Source organism: Osmerus eperlanus, chromosome 5, assembly GCF_963692335.1.
Source record: "Osmerus eperlanus chromosome 5, fOsmEpe2.1, whole genome shotgun sequence".
In the NCBI taxonomy this organism is placed as follows: Eukaryota; Metazoa; Chordata; class Actinopteri; order Osmeriformes; family Osmeridae; genus Osmerus; species Osmerus eperlanus.
Window position 1 is genome coordinate 22,947,647 of NC_085022.1, and position 13,683 is coordinate 22,961,329.

Here is a 13,683-nt window from a genome sequence, read left to right on the forward strand (position 1 = left end):
ACCCCGTATGTGCGCGGAATGCGCGCTCGTGTCAAGTAGGGAAAACTGCAGCTGCACAGCCAGCCACGCAGAGGAGTGAGAGATCAGATTCAGACGCATTGTCATTTGAAACACCCACGGGTTTGTCTTATTTAAGTTAAAGACAATATAAAATAAAGGGGAATATGCGTGTCAAGAATATATAAAGAAAAGTGGAGGAAGCCGTAGGAGTTAAAAGTAAGTAGCAAAACTTAAATATCGCTTGCAATAGAACCCGCCTAGATTGTTCCGTCTCTAAGTTCCAAATGAAGAGTAGGGCTGTTAGGCTATGCCTACTCTTGACATTTTCGATAAAGAATTACTTGCCGTGGATGGTTTATCTACCCATTCGAACACTATCAAACAAACCCATATGAAAATACGTATTGACTCACTGTTGTTACAATGCCCAAATAGAGGGACACAACTTTATCAGCTTTAATGCGTAGGACTTTGTAACGTTGGCACTATTTGAGCTCTGCATGCTAGGTGGGGAAAACATTTCAAGAGGTACACTAAACCGACTTTCTTTAACGTTTGTAACTAAATATACATGATGCTGTTTGTTTTAAAGCGGAGTGTGACAAACGAATGCAAGAGTAGCCTTCAGTTGCAATTTTGTTGACATTATGGTTACAATACGTTTGGGACAATCAGTTAGGTTCATATTCGTCTGGTTGATCTTCAAAAAAAACGCTTGAATAATATTTAAATCAAAGAAATACACCACTGATATAAAATAAACACTGATTAGGCAATAGGCTAGGAGTAGCCTATTATTACTGTAGTGTCACATACCGCACTTTTGCCACCATCAGACAGAGCAAAATACTCCAAATGTCGCCTATAGAAAATACAAACGCTGGGGTGAATGTTTTGATATCATGGATTAGGCTACATGTATTTAGTATTTTCAAAATACACACACCTCATGCTACCTTAATTTGCTTCCTCGTTGAGTGTGGGAGAAAACAGATTTGGACATGTGGGGGTGTTCCTCAAGTTTACACCCACCGAGCATCAAGGAAGTAAAAAAACAGAATTTTGTAAAGTGTTTAATTCTAATTTAAAATTCAGTCGCATACTGTGACAGAATTGTCATGTAATTGTCGGTAATCCGTCGATCATTTCTCAGCACAGAAGGTGCATTCCGCCATGTAGGCTAGTTGCTTCTCACTATAAGCAGCTCCTATTGTAGCACAGGAGAAAGAAGTAGGACGTTTATTGTACAACAGCTTTTCATATCACATTTAGGACCATGAGCGATAGCCTGGTTCGTGTTTTGACATGTGCCATTCACAAGTAGTCGAATGTCAACACTGTTCAGGATTGTGGTTGTTTTTACCTTTAGACTGTATGTGTTTCTACTTGAATTTTTGTCAGCTTGTTTAGTCTTTAGACTGTTGTTGTGGCTATTAGGGTGATGTTGAGAGGTTTGTGCTGTAGTTTGTTGGGTCAAAGTTGAAGGCTGTGAATTCTAGAATCAAAAGTGAAAGGTAAGTAATGGTAAGTGGCCAATGGTACCTGAGATGGATAACGTAATTCCATACATAGGTCTCGGCTGTCTTTTAATCACAGCAATATGTTGGTTGCTGCATGTAGTTGTGACAATGTTCGGACCTCCTGTCAGTTACAGTCCAAAACGGAAATATGCCTCCTCAGGTGTAGTTTACCTCCTTTTATTGTTCAGAAAGGCAATGAAGGCCTGTGGATCACTACCCTTACGTTATACACAATGGCAGAGGTACATAGTGTTGCGTAGAAGGTTTGGCAAGGCAAATTGACGTTGTGTCCTTGGGCAAGGCACTTCACCCTACTTGCCTTGGGGGAATGTCCCTGTACTTACTGTTAGTCGCTCTGGATAAGAGCATCTGCTAAATGACTAACTGTTATCATTAAGTTCAGAATGAGGATGCAGTTCTTTTGTATTTTGATACATGAATGACGAGTGACAAACTGAAGTTCAACCTAAACTTACTTGTTACTTTACTTATTTGTGAGTATAGTTTGGTTTGGTTTTAGTGTAGTACTATGGGATTGTAAAAGTTAAAGTAGAAATAACCATAGTGCTGTTTATTGTGCAAAGGATCAGTTCAGATCACAAGTAGCCTGGTACTATTACTGCTACTTGAATCTGTCATCACTAAAAGACAGAATTGAGAATTCGCAATTTCAATGACTTATCATTCATGATAATTTGTTTATTTAGCAAATGTTTTTATCCAAAGAAACTAATGAGGGCGATCTTGCAACCTCTTTGATCTGCAGTCAAATGCTCTATCACTGAGTTATATCTATTCCCTATCCTCCACGTTTATCTATTGATTTAAATGCTGAAAGTGCTATTTAAATGACACCTATTATCTGTGAGGCTGATGCTGTTGCACAGTTAACAGGACGTGTTGCTTCTCATCTAAGAGGTGATTTTCCTACACGGGTCAGAGAGCCATACAGTTCTACAGATCAGTCATGTTTATCGGTCCTATAAGGGTGGTGTTAAAGAGGCCCAATGGTAGGATCCAGTGAAGCCTGATGTGGTGACCCACCAACAGACAGGGGGAGGGACATTTCATGTGACACCATGAACTGTGAACTCTGTGACTGGGGGCTTGGGGACAGGTGTGACCAAGGAGTTGCATCCAGTCAGTCTGGACAACACACACACGTACACACTGTGACGTGTTAACAAGAAAGCCAGTCTATTGCACGTTGCACAGGAATATATGTTGTTTTTGATGGAGTACCAAGCTGTTCTACAGCGTCTTGGGCATAAGGACTCACTCCAATTCCATGCTGAGTTGAATGCTACACCAATGTTATGATACGTGATCACTGTGAATAATGTGCCATAATAATAACTTAACCCTTGTGCTGCCTTCGGGTCACATGACCCAAAGGTTCATAACGAACCATCGTTGTGTTTACCCAATTTTACTTTTTCTTTTAACCTTCGCAATGTGGGGGGTCTGAGACAGCCCAACGGTTAAAAGAAAATGCTTCACTTTGTTTTTGTATGCGGTAAAGTTGTCGCAATACGACGGTGGGTCACAATGACTGATGGGTCAGAATGACCCGAAGATGACACAAGGGTTAAGATCTTAATTGCAGCCTAAAATCATAAGTGATTAAATCATAGGTGTTTTTATGGTACATATTTTTTTAACAGGTTTGTCTCCAGAATAGTGCATGTGTATCATGTCTGTGCTCGAGGCTATATGACTGCAGCACAATGAGGGCATAAGAGGGGATCAGGTGAGCTTGTCTTGAGAGCGTGAGGGGGAGTTCATTACTGTCCCCCCGGCCGTCTTGCATGGGAGTCAGGTGGCTGAGCGGTTAGAGAATCGGGCTGGTAGTCAGAAGGTCGCTGGTTCAATTCCCGGCCGTGCATAATGACGTTGTGTCCTTGGGCAAGGCACTTCACCCTACTTACCCCGGGGGAATGTCCCTGTACTTACTGTAAGTCGCTCTGGATAAGAGCGTCTGCTAAATGACTAAATGTGTGTATGTGAGAGACAGAGGGAAAACCAGATGTGTGTGTATGCAAGTGTGGTACTGAATGTAGGTATGAGATAGTGATACGTGTGTGTGTGTGTGTGTGTGTGTAAGTTTACCTTGTAATATTTAATCTGATGCATTCTGAAAATGTTATGTGAACTTCAACATAGTTTGAGTGCAATACTTGCGATGGCCTGCATTTGTTGCCATCAGTAATACTTTTTTCTTTATTGCAGTCTATTCTTTTCTGAAGTGTTTCATAGTGATTATTGCATTTTCCACTGTTTAAATGCAGAGCTGAAGTTTGTTTAAATGTGGATAAAGTTTCTACTGAAACCACATATCTTCCAAGACACTATTTGCTGAGGGCACGACAACTTGCTTTTAAAATTCTATTTTCAAAATTGCTGTGGAGCATCGATGCCAATCACCTCCCTTAAAACTTTGTCCTTTTCAACTGAAGCGTGTGATTTAAACGTGTGTTGGCCAGTAAGGGTCAAGCAGAGTTCACCTTTTAAATCTTTTCCCCCAAACTGACTTCACTGCAATACCCTTTTAGGAGGATTTAACGGTGTCAGCAGTTGAACAGACTGGAGTGAGATAGTCTTGCTGTGTCCTGTGGGGTCCAGAAAGTCTCCTAGCAGATGGAAAGACGAGACCCAGGAGTGACTAAATCTCTTTCTTCAGTCCAGACTCGTTAACGTCTTCTTTTGAAAAGATGATGGATGTGGGAATCACTGGTGAGATGAACGTCCTCTTGACAGACATGCTAACAGGGATGACCTGGGGCGCCGTGCCACAGGGATGACCTGGGGCGCCGTGCCACAGGGATGACCCTGGCAAATAGCTTGGTTATCTGACCTGCGCAAATCAAAATAATTTACTATAGGCTATATGGTTAATACCGTATGATTCCTAATCTTAAATGTGTCTGTCAATATTACAGACAGAGTACATTTTATTATCCTCAACCTCCTTTTAATTTTTTTACTGCAGCCTTCTTCCTGTTAACATGAATTGGACCTCAGCCAGAGGCCCCCATGTCCAGGCACTGGCCTCGGACACACTCTTAGACCCTGAGAGTAGAGGCTTGTTTAGGAGATCCTCCGTGGGGCGGTTCCAGCTGTGTTGTGTTCCGTAACATTCTGAATACACAGCACAAAGAATCTGCATCCTCTATAGACCTAAAAGTTAAATTAATCTAGTTTACAGATGAGACAGAATCTCATAGCAGTTCTGTTGGAAATTCAAATTGGGAAATTCAGTTGATACCAATCCCATTAAAATCGGGTGACCAAGACCCTTGGTACCCCCCGAGATATTCTCTCTGTGACACAGTGTAACCCCCCACCCCCACCCGGGCACTTAAAACCGGTTTCTCCTTTCATTGGGCCAGGGTTTTAAAATATCCCTCACGTTAAGAGTGCTGACATCTCGCTTCTGCAATCAGACGTACCTTTCACAGCGGAGTGCTGGCACCAGGCTGGACCTGAGCCTGCGGCCAGTCGTTGGGTCCTGTCGGGTCGGACCAGAGATCACCAGCCAGTGTATAAGCTCAGTGTGTAAGCTCAGTGTGTCAGGGGCTGTGATTACTGGAACAGGTAAAGTCAGGGAGCTGCTCTTACCACTAATCTAGTCTAAGATAACATTCTACAGTGGAAACAGAAACACATGACCTCGTCTTCAGCTTGTAGCTTGACAAACCTAGCAGAATGATTCTGGTGATGTTTGAACAGACCCACAACCTGGTTAGGGTCAGGACACGGCATGGGCCTATTGTCAGCATTACAGCGTCATTCAATGTTAGGTTGCACCCTTGTCCACAGTCAAACCTGACCGTGATCACTTTCGTATGACACCGAGGGTACAGGGTGTCTTGGGTTCCCCCCAGCCTGGTAGGTGTTGTGAATGAACAGTCTGCTTGTGGATCCGGTAGATTCTCAGATGTACGCTGCCTCTGTTGGCCTTGTTTACCAACCTGACCCCTGGAGCTGCAGTAACATCAGATGACCTGAAGAAGAGGCACTGGCACGCCTTCATGCTATCACACACACTTATCTCAGGCTGTGTGGGGTGTTGGTGTGTGTGTCTGTGCACGTGCATGTCAGAGCATTCCTGACAGCAAGGAAAACAAGCTCCTTCAACAACCTTCAGCCTAATCAAACCAAACCTGCCCTTAGAATCACAGCACCACAAGGCTCTGGTTCAGTCTTATCAAACCTGTTCATTAGGGTGCTGTATGGTGTAGGTACCAACTGCAGCTTTTAATGATAACAGCTATTTGAGCTGTGGATTCTTCACTGAGTTCAATAATACAGTATGAGTCGTGTGTTTCAATATCCCTCCGCCTCTTTCGGGACACTCAGTGATTTAATTGGCAGTATCAGCACAAATGTGATACTTGCAGAGTGGGTGTAGGTCAGACACTCTCATCCACACCCAGTAATGACTGTGACTGTGTTGGCATTGTCCAGAATACTAAACCAAGTTATCTTGGCTGCCTGGACTATTGTAGTGTTGGTCCGAATGTTACTTAGTAGTCAGGCTGAGGTGTGGCAGAACTGCATTGTGTCCCTGCTGGGAGACAGCGAGGATGGGCAGTGCTGAATGAAGGACTCTGTTTTGATGTGACGGCAAGAAAGCCTGAAAGACTGATCAGTTAAGCCAGCTGGGACTGTCAGCATGACTGGCTGACAACAGAAATGTTATAATTTTCTTGTGTCGACTTGCATTCCAGAATGTTTGTGTTGTTTTCCCCGTTATCGTTATCCAACTGGCAAACACAGAGAACGTCTCTTCCCTGAACAGACACATGGTGTTTGTGTGGGTGTGCCAGTAGTTCTGGGCATGAGGTCACCTGCTGTAGTTTGTCGGCCCAGTGCCACCCCTCCACCCCCCTCCTCTTTCCCTCCTGTCCCAAGGGAGTGTGTCCCAGCAGCACATACCTGTGGTAGCTCACACAGGTGACATGTGACAGGAGCTGAGAGGAGATCAGAGGAATCCACTGTGTGCTTGCCAGGCAGTGAAGGTGGGTCTGAAGGAGCTGGAGGCTAGGCTGGAGAAGGAGGGGGAGGACTGCCACAGCATTGTAGCGAGACACCTGCTGTGTGTCTGTGCGTGGGTGCTCGTGCGTGTGTGATTGTATACAGAATTGAAATTGAGGATTTTAGCTATAGTGTATTATCAAGCTGAACACATTTCTTTTAAGAAGTGTTTATTATTACCTGAAAACCAGCCATTATTCTGGATTGTATAACTGATGGGAGTTCAAATACCTTTTTAAATACTGAAAGTCTGTTACTTCCAAACAAAATTTAAAGTTTTTCTGTGAAGATGGAAATTTCAGATGCCCTACATTTTTGAGGAAAAGGTTTTTCTCCTCTGAGCTTGTAATCCTTTCAATTTTGATTAAAAGCTAGCTCTCACTGCACATTATTTCTCAAATTGGCGTACTCCATTGTTAAGACATTTTAATTAACTTCAGTTAAATGAGGAGCTATTAGGCAAACTATGGACTTCTGATGGAGATTAAAAACAGGAAACATACTTGAACTTTCATCTTATTTTGTACGAAGTCTCTCTATATTGCTTGTATTTGACACAAATGGTACAACACATTGTGGTCCTCTGATAACGTGTTAGCAATTCCCACAAATAGAAGCATTTGACTTTTTCTCTGATTTGATGAGAGACTATGTGCTATTTAGTTTGGTTACATTGGATGACATTAGTATGGTATGGTGTTTCTATGTAAATATTTAACTAACTTGGCCTAAATAACAGGATGTAACTTCACTTTCGGAGCAGGCAAGTCCACGAAACTGTGATTAGCCCTAACAATAAACACTGTGTACCCACCCTGCTGTGCAGGGCAACGGGTGACTGCCTTTACCATGGCAACCTTTAGATTCTCTGTGTACCCCTTTAGAGGTGTCTGTTGTCCAACAGCCCTACATGTTGAGAAGGACCACAGGCTGGAAATGGGAGGGTAGGAGACAGGCGCTCCGTCACACTGTCACCAAAAAAACACCTGTAGAAGGCAGGGTTGGTTGGATCCTGCTTCTGTCAATCCCCTCTCGCAACACAGGGTTTAAAAATAGTCTGTGATGCCATCTGCATGTGATGCAAGCCCTTGGCTCGTTGACCAGCTCAACCCTCTTTTTTCCACTCTGGCTCCAACAGGAACCATAATGACATCATGACTAAGAGGCGCTGACCGTCTATCCCAGCCTGCTGACCAGCCTTAAAGGGACAAACTATCCCAAAATGAATCTCTTCCATCACCAGAACTCCTAACTATGCTGCTCCAGTATTGGAGCATTGTGTTATGGCAACGGAGGAGGGCGGACTGTTTTGATAGGCTCTTTGATAAGTTTGGCCGTCTTGGCAGCGTCCTGGCAGACTAGATTAGGGTCATTTTGTGATTCAGCTTTCCTAACATTGAGTCTGTCAACGTTTTTTTTCTTCTCACTAGTGGTGATAACATCATAGTTTATAACTAGTGCCCTGTTCCAGAAGCTAACTGACTATTATTATATATTAACTAACCTGATAAGACTAATTCATTATGGACATCCAGTTCACTGTTACCTTACAGAGGGGATATACAGAGTTGCGTTCAGCAACAAAACAATTCATTGTAGGTGTCTTCCCCAGTGTAAAGTTAGTTATGTACTGCAGAATGCCTACTTCACTCATGTCAACCATGATTTATGCACAATTTCATCTTGAAGTGGCCACATTTCCAGGCTCAGCTAAAGGTCAGGGTGAACTCTGGGTCGCTGCCATGGGAACTGGGCTTGGCTCAAAGACACGCTCCACAAACCACAGTGAACAGTCTGCCATGCTCACTCACACACGCACGCATACCATGTCTCTAGATCTGGCACTGACGAGGGCCAGATTGAGATGAGTTCCTGCTCATACTGTATGAGGGGCCCGCCTTCCGAGGGGGCCGCCTTCCGAGGGGGCCGCCCTTCAGAGGGGGCCGCCCTACAGAGGGGGCCGCCTTCCGAGGGGGCCGCCCTACAGAGGGGGCTGCCTTCCGAGGGGGCCGCCTTACAGAGGGGGCTGCCTTCCGAGGGGGCCGCCTTCCGAGGGGGCCGCCTTCCGAGGGGGCCGCCTTCCGAGGGGGCCGCCTTCCGAGGGGGCCGCCCTACAGAGGGGGCCGCCTTCCGAGGGGGCCGCCTTCCGAGGGGGCTGCCTTCAGCCCACGGTCTCACTGCTGTGTCACTTCCCTGCTCTGGATTAAGACTAGATAAATGCCAAGAAGCAAACAAGTGGGACAGTTGTTTAGGAAAGGCCCTGCAAGACATTGTGCTGTGCAACACTGTTCTAGAAAGACCTATTAGTATGACGTGTGATTGTATTCATCTTTAACTTTGTAATCAATTATCTTTCATTTGAACTTCAGGCAGAATGCAATGCATGCTAATTCAATGAATTCCTGTCAATTAATAGTAAAAGCTATGAGGATTGTTTTCCACTGAACTTTTGAAGACCGTCTTTCCTGGTTTGACCGTTCTAATTATTTTGGCAGGAACCGGAACTATTAAGCCTTTTATTTTATTTCTTCTCCAAATCCGTCTAGCCAAGAGTGGGTTGATATCATGCGTCTTTGATTCCGGTTCTGATGTAATCAGTTGATTCGGTTCCAGATCTCAGACGACTAGCACTAGCCTATCCCTTTGGCGCACCCATGCTTCAGACTGCTCATGGTTCACTTCCTTAACACATGGAGCAGTTTAGGTCCCTTCGCCCACGTAGGAATAGTTCCTGTCAATTAGGACGTTAGAGGAAGGAAGTGGTCACAGCTAAGACCACAGGCAGAAGGGAAGCCAACGGCTTCACTCATATTTGTGTTCCATCCTCTGGAACGGTTGACCCCTTTAGTCAGCCACTCTGCAGATTTCTCTCTCTTTTTCTCTGCATCTATAGTGTCTCTCCCCCTCTCTTGTATCTCTCACGCTCCCTGCCTGTGTGTCTCTCCCCAGCGTGGGATAGACAGAGGAGGAAGTAGGGGAATACACTGTGGTCACAGGCGGGAGAACATGTAGAGGCCGGAGGGAGGTCGCACATGTTTTCAACCTTTTGAAACTTTTTGTCAACTTTTTTCGCAAAACTATTTCGAACATATTTTTTCAACATATTGCAACTTTTTGTCTTAACTTATTTTCAAAAACAACCTTTCAAAACTTGTTTTTCACACAGTGAAAGGGGAGTAGTACAGAGAAGCCTAAAATGGAGTAAAGCAGAGCAGAGTACAGTAGAGTCAAGTACTCATCAATGATACAAACTTTTTTGTTGAAAGGTTTTTTCCCAAAACCTTTTTTCAACCTTTTGAAACTTTTTCCCCCCAAAAGTTGGGAAATCACTAGAATATTGGGGAAACATCTACAAAGCAGAGAGAGCAAGATCCTCTGCTCTTTTGATTTATAACTACCGTCGCTGACCCTCTGGGGCACTCCGGAAATAGAAATCTCAGGAGAGTGGTAAAGCAACACCCAGACCGATATACACACACCCCATTCCCCACACACACACGCACTTACTCATACACAGATACTGACACACACACTCCACACACCCCACAGGCACCACCTGGTGAGCGGGAAATCCTGACCAGAGGGTTGCAGGGGTGAAGTCGTTCCGCCCCGTACATGACCCCATGGGACCCATTGGGCCCTAGGAGCCTGGGGGTGAGGGGGGGGGGGGGTCGCGGTCAGAACCAACTAGACGCACACAAACACACTATACCTCTGTTTCTAACACCCTCACACACACTTCCTGCTCCTCAGACCTCAAGCCAATAAATATTAGTGTTGGACTCTGCTTTAAGAGCCCAGGTCATGTCGAGCAGGACGGACCTCTTAATAAGGGAAAATAAAAAAGGCTTTTAGTGTCAACAGTTGGATCTTCAGCTTGGCCTGAAGCTGGCTTGTACTCTGGTTCAGTCTCTGTACCAGAGTACATACAGGTCCTTATATAGCTGTGCTTGAATGGGAGCTGACTGCCACTACGGTGAATACAGATGGAAGTGGAATGAGTGGTCGTCCCCTTTTTCTAGTGACTCATACAGGAAGCTCTAATGGACATGGGATTCATTGAGGTTGTAGTCAGAAGTGACTTTTCACATGACATTTGACATGTTATTCATTTACATTTACATTTAGATTTAGTCATTTAGCAGATGCTCTTATCCAGAGTGACTTACAGTAAGTACAGGGACATTCCCCCGAGGCAAGTAGGGTGAAGTGCCTTGCCCAAGGACACCGTCAGTTGGCAAGACCGGGAATCGAACTGGCAACCTTCGGATTACTAGCCCGATTCCCTCACCGCTCAGCCACCTGACTCCTGTTATTATGACATGTTATTCATTTAGCAGGTGCTTTCATCCATAGAGAGGGACAGAGAGTGCATGTAAAAAGTACAGTGGAAGATAAAGGATCAGAATTGCGTATTTGATTTCTTGGCTGCATTTCTAGTGTCCTTACTGTGTTGAATTTTTTTTATTGTTGTTGACAAAATTGCCGTGGAACAACTCTTTTATTGATAAACGAAGAATAATAGCTCTTATCTGGTTGATGTAAGCCCCAGGAATGTCTAAGCTTCTCTAGTTTTGCTTTCTTTTTTACTATTTACAAATGGTACAAATTCGTATTTTAAAAAGTCTGGGTTTTCTTGATATGTCACCCACTGCAATTAACCCAGTGCATCAGTCCCAACAGGTGCCGACTGTGAGACAAATCAAATTTGGCTTCCTTCATTTCAACAGTTTTATGTAAATGATCTCCAATTGACCCAAGTCTGAGTATTGTATATCTCCCTTCTGCTCTCCAAGCTCAGCGCACAGGGCCATACCCTCTCTCAGCGCACAGGGCCATACCCTCTCTCAGCGCACAGGGCCATACCCTCTCTCAGCGCCTCTCACGGAGCCACACTCAGTCACTGATTTCTTTATTGCCAACTCATACACATATTTTATTTCTCTCTCTCATGGTCTTTTTCTCACCAGGCTTAAGCAAGATCCTCTCACACCCTCCCTCCCCCCTCTGATCCTCTCCCTACAGGAAGTCAGTGGACTTGTGAACCCTGAGATACCCTGGCCCCTACAACCATTTGAATCAGCTGCATCTAGTGTTGCAGTGTGAGGGAAGGTACCAGCTCAGAACAAAACTAGGTGAGCCCTGTCGGTTTTCTTCACTCACTTCAGTCGGACACAACATGTCTTTGTGTGGACAAGCTGTTTGTCAGCGTGTCTGCAGACAGTTTGTCAGGTTTTAAATATGAACGTTTTTTGGCATTGAAGTGAGAGAAGCGTACAATGGTCCCCCCTTCTCTAGGAGAGTGCCTATGCAGCTATTAGTAACATGCAACATGATAATAAACAACATAAGAAAATGTGTTGATTGTGAATGCCCGTCCCTTTCAAATATGGGCAATAACAGAGCAGAGATAGAAAGACAGAGATTGCAGACTGCTGTTGCTGCCCTGCTAACTGACCTCAACTTGTTATGAGAAGGTCGAGTGTGTGTGTGTGTGTGTGTGTGAGGGGGGTGTGAGTGTGTATTGGAGAGACCCCTTGCTGGGAGTTACAGCTCAGGACACAGAGTCCTCCTAATGGGAGGTCTCTGTATCTTGTCTCTTAAACTCCAGGAGACAATAATATTTCGGACGGAGGGAATGAGAGAGTACATCATGGGGGGAACTAGGCCCAAAACCAACAAACTAGTATTCATGCTAACAAAACGAATGAAGAGTTTCTAAAGGAGAATTTCCCAGGGAGGAAATGAAGCCAGTTCAGCCAGTGACTCCCATATCGGGAATGGCCAGGTCAAGAACATGCCCAGACTTGTATAGTCCCAAAACCCTGTTGAGTTTCTGTTTATGAGCAAATAGGCCTGTATCTGGGGTGACCAGACGTCCTCTTTTCGAGACCTAAATAAATGCGTCTGGCAGGGATTCCAAAATTGTCCAGGATTTTTCCTCGTCGGATATTTGTGTTTCTCTGGGTCTTTCACAAACTATTAGGCCCTTACAAGTTTTGGAAAGGGTATCTCTCTTAAGTTCCACCTTCTTGCGTGAGCTCTGACTGTAGAGAGAACTGACGTTTTGATCAGATAATGCGGCATGCAATACACCACCAGCAGCCCCCCGTCGACGCGACGAAGTGTCTTCTTTTTCACAAACTCAAATCTCGGTCACCCTACTATATCACTGATCAATTATATAAAATTTGTATTTACATATTTTACATATCATTAACATATGAGTTGTATGAAATATATGTGATCCCCCCCCCCTCCAGTGTGGGTATTTCTGACCTGGCTAACCACATTTCAACCACACACTGCAGTTGTGCATTGTAGTTCTTCATACTCTGAGTGTGTCAGTTTAAATGTATTTTCTTCAGCAGAGTTGATGAGTGCAATACTGTCAACACTAGCAAGATTTTCCAAAAGTACCCCATTACATCACCTACAAAAGACAAGCTATTTCAGTCCCTCTGTTGTTTTGCTACCTGTTGTTAGCTTATGTGCTGCTGTGACTGACAATTTCCTTGTGTTGTCAATTCTCTTTCCCTAACTCAGCCTCTAAACCTCAACATGACTGGCGCTGCTGTTCAGTTTCCTGATGTTTCTAAACAAATTCTTTCTTCATGTCTTGCTTGTCCCACTCTTCCTCCTCCTCCATCTCAGCCCGTCTCACTTGATCTATCTGGTTGTTTTTGTGGTTTGCATAGTTGTGCAAGTTGCTTGCTATTTTGATGCTTTTTTAAAGGAACCCTGCAGTTCTGAAATCCAGATATTGGCCCAGCGCCGTGACATGCCTGCTCCAGCACATTTTTAAATGTGACGGATATAAAGAGAAAGGCAAGACAGATTGCTCTTTTCAGACCTCCAGACCTTGATTGGATTATGACTGAAGAGTTTCAAAATGTCACCCTAACCCAACAAAGCCTCAGTGCCCTAACCCTTCACTCACCTAATTCTCTATCTCATTTAGTTTTTGCATGCCTGTCCACCTCATTAGATCTGCATGATTGCATTAGTACCAAGACAAACCCCTCCGTTTCATCTTGGCATGGGACTCTATGAATCTGAACAAGATTAATTACACATGCCAGGTCTTTGGCCCTTGCAAGTCCCCCTAATATTTCTGTTCACCCTG

The 13,683-nt window shown here is 44.4% G+C and overlaps 1 protein-coding gene across 1 annotated transcript in view; it reads left to right on the top strand.

Moving 5' to 3' along the window:
- The first annotated feature begins 52 nt into the window (after positions 1 to 52).
- The window catches only part of peak1 (pseudopodium-enriched atypical kinase 1), a 59,171-nt gene continuing 45,540 nt past the window's right edge, over positions 53 to 13,683 (top strand). Inside the window, exons 1-2 of the mRNA XM_062462760.1 lie at positions 53 to 216; positions 11,583 to 11,692. The gene's annotated coding sequence lies outside the window, so the exon portion shown is untranslated. The remainder of the gene's footprint in view (positions 217 to 11,582; positions 11,693 to 13,683) is intronic.